This window comes from Fukomys damarensis, unplaced genomic scaffold, assembly GCF_012274545.1.
Source record: "Fukomys damarensis isolate Sample0158 unplaced genomic scaffold, DMR_v1.0_HiC HiC_scaffold_19, whole genome shotgun sequence".
In the NCBI taxonomy this organism is placed as follows: Eukaryota; Metazoa; Chordata; class Mammalia; order Rodentia; family Bathyergidae; genus Fukomys; species Fukomys damarensis.
In genome coordinates this window covers 447,076-450,188 of record NW_022900931.1, presented here as the reverse complement: position 1 = coordinate 450,188, position 3,113 = coordinate 447,076, and the positions used below count along the sequence as shown (strand labels likewise).

Genomic DNA, 3,113 nt, shown 5'->3' with positions numbered 1-3,113 from the left:
AGTGCTGAACCATTGAACTATGTACACAGCCATTTTTATTTTGAGATAAGGTCTGACCAAGTTGCCTAGGCTAGCCTTCAATTTGTGATCCTCCTGCTTCAACCTCCCAAGTAGGTAGGATTATAGGTGGGCACCACCATGTCTTGCTTGGCTTCAGTCTTAATTTTTTTTTTCTGTTGCTGGAGATAAAAACCATATAAGCCTCATATATAAGCCTCCCTTGTATGTGCTAGATAGGTACTCTATCACTGAGATATACCCCCAGCCCTGGTCTTACTAATTTTTTTTTTTTTTTTTTTTGAGACAAAGTCTCACTATGTATCAGGCTGGCTTTAAACAGGAGACAATCCTTCAGCCTCAGTCTGCCCAATTTTAGGATTACAGGGGCAAAGCACCACTCCCAGCTAGTGTTATTTTTAACTGTGGTTTTAGTTTGTATTTCTTTGACAAATGCGGATGGTGAGGACTTTTCATGTACTTATTGGCTATTTGCATATTTTTGTTATTGTTTTTGAGAGGGTTTGTATGGACTATGTAGTTCAGCCTGGCTCAGACTTTCTTTTTCTTTTTTTCTTCTTTTTTTTTTGTGGTACCAGGGATCAAACTCGGGCCCTTGTGCTCCCAAGGCAGGTAGCGGAACCACTGAGCCAAATCCCCGCCCTCTGGTTTAGACTTCTAATTCTCTGCTTCAACCTCTTATAACCTCCAACCTATAACCTGGAGTGGCATGCACTACCATTCCCAGCCTCACTTGTATATCTTTTGTGAAGTGTCCTTCAAATAATTTGCTCACTGTTTATTGCATTACTTCTTTCTCTCTTACTGGGGATTGAACCCAGAGCCTTTGCACTGCCCTTTTTATATATAGCCCAGGCTGGCCTTGAACTCACTGTGTACCTCAGGCTCGTCTTGAATTTGGGCAGTCCTCCTGCTTCAGCTTCTTGAGTGCTGGGATTACAGGTGCCACCACACCCGGCCCAAAATTATTTGAAAATTTTGAAACAGGATCTCACAAAGTTGCTATATTGCCCATGCTGAGCTTCAATTTGTAATCCTTCTGCCTTAGCCTCCTAGAATGCTGAGATTAAAAGTATGTACCACTATGCCTGATTGGATTGTCGTTTTGGTGTTTTTTTTTTCAGCTTTAATTGAGTTTATTGGTACATTTTAGGGATACAGTACAGTTACATTCATTGTTGGGATCTTGTACCTCTACATGACAAGTCTTGGTTCTCATTTTTTCCCCTTACCCCTGCCCTACCTTCACCACCCCCTCCCCTCCCCTCCCCATCTACAAACACTTTATTTCCAGTCTTTTTAGTGTTTAAAGAGTCAAGAAATACATTGTGATTACAAGTCCTTTGAAATGTCATGTGTATGTATGTATATATGCACATATAGTGAGAGGGAGGGAGGACAGGAAAGGGAATGTATATGTAGTTTTCCTGGTTTTAAAATTTTATTGTTGTTTTTTTAAATTTAGTTTATTGCTACTGTTTTTTTAAGTATAGGGGACAGTTACATTCATCATTGGGATCTTGTACCTTTACATGACAGATCTAGTTCTCATTTTTTCCCCATACCCCTGCCCTCCTTTCACCCCCTCCACTCTCCCCTATTTACAAAGACTTTGTTTCCATTTTTTCCTTTTATCATATTTTTTCTTTTCTCTTGTTTCCTTTCCCTTATCCTTCCCACTTCCCCTACACCTTTAGCCCTTTTCTTCCTTTAAAAATATGGAACGCTTCACAAATTTGGGGGTCATCTTTGCCCAGGGGCCATGCTAATCTTCTCTGTATTGTTCCAATTTTAGTATATGTGCTGCCAAAGTGAGCACTATTGTTGTTTTTCTTTCTTTTTTTGATACTGGGGATCAAACTCGGGTCCTTGCTATTGCAAGACAGGCAGCGGAACCACTAAGCTAAATCTCGGGCCCTGTTTTTTATTTTTATTTTTATTTTTTATTTTTTGAGACAGGGTCTCACTATGTAGTTGAGACTGACCTGGAACTCACTATGTAGCCCTGGCTGGTCTCGAACTCAGCGATCCTCCTGCCTCAGCCTCCCAAGTGCTGGAATTACAGGTGTGCACCACTATGCCTTTTTTTTTTTTTTTTTTTTTTTTTTGTACCAGGGATTGAACTCGGGCTAAATCCCCGGCTCCTGGCCCCTGTTATTTTTTAAGACAGGGTTTTGCTATGTAGTTCAGGCTGGTCTTGAACTCACAATGTAGTCCAGGCTGGCCTTGAACTCACAATGTAGTCCAGGCTGGCCTTGAACTCATGGCAATCTTCCTGGCTCAGCCTCCCAAGTGCTGGGATTTCAGGCATGAGTCACCACATCTGGCCATCTTGCATTAATTTTTATTATGATGTGAGGTGGTGTCAGGATACATTTTTTTCCCCACTTATGGTTATACAATTCAGCATCATTTGTTGAAAAGATCCTTTTCTCCATTAAATTGTATTGGAGCCTTTGCTATAAATTAATTTAACATGTGGGTGAAGACTTTTCTGGACTTTCAGATATGTTTCATTGATATGCTATCAACATTTTATTATTTTTTTTGAGACAGAGTCTTGCAGTATATAGTTCAGGCTGGCCTTGAACTATATATAGCCCAGGCTGGCCTCAAACTTGTAGTGATTTTCCTGCCTCAGTCTCCCAGAGTGCTGGGCACCACATTATTTTATTTATTTATTTTTAACCTTTTTTTTTTTTTTTTGGTATTGGGGATCAAACTTGGGACCTTGTGCTTGCAAGACAAGCAGTGGAACCACTGAGCTAAAGCCCCAGCCCTTCACCATGTTATTTTAATTATGTTTTGTAAAGGTTAAGTCTTGAGATTAGGTAGTGTTGCTCAGGCTGGGCTCAAACTTAGAATCCTCTTGCCTCAGCCTCTCAAGAGTGCACAGCTTTTTTTGTTTTTGTGAAACAGGTTCTCATTATGTTTGAGAACTTGCTTTGTAGCCCAGACTGGCTCAAGCTCGTGATTTTCTTACCTCAGTCTTTACACTTGTTATGAGAGGGAAACCAGCTGCCTAAGGTAATGGAGTAGGATTAAAGGGGACTATATTTAATGTTCATTTGAGGTTTGTTGTTTTTAATTTGAAA

The 3,113-nt window shown here is 40.3% G+C and overlaps 1 non-coding gene across 1 annotated transcript; it reads right to left on the bottom strand.

Moving 5' to 3' along the window:
- Window positions 1–1,730: 1,730 nt before the first annotated feature.
- Window positions 1,731–1,837, bottom strand: LOC117287013. The gene has a single exon (XR_004518194.1). It is a non-coding gene; the product is annotated as a U6 spliceosomal RNA (small nuclear RNA).
- Window positions 1,838–3,113: the final 1,276 nt, after the last annotated feature.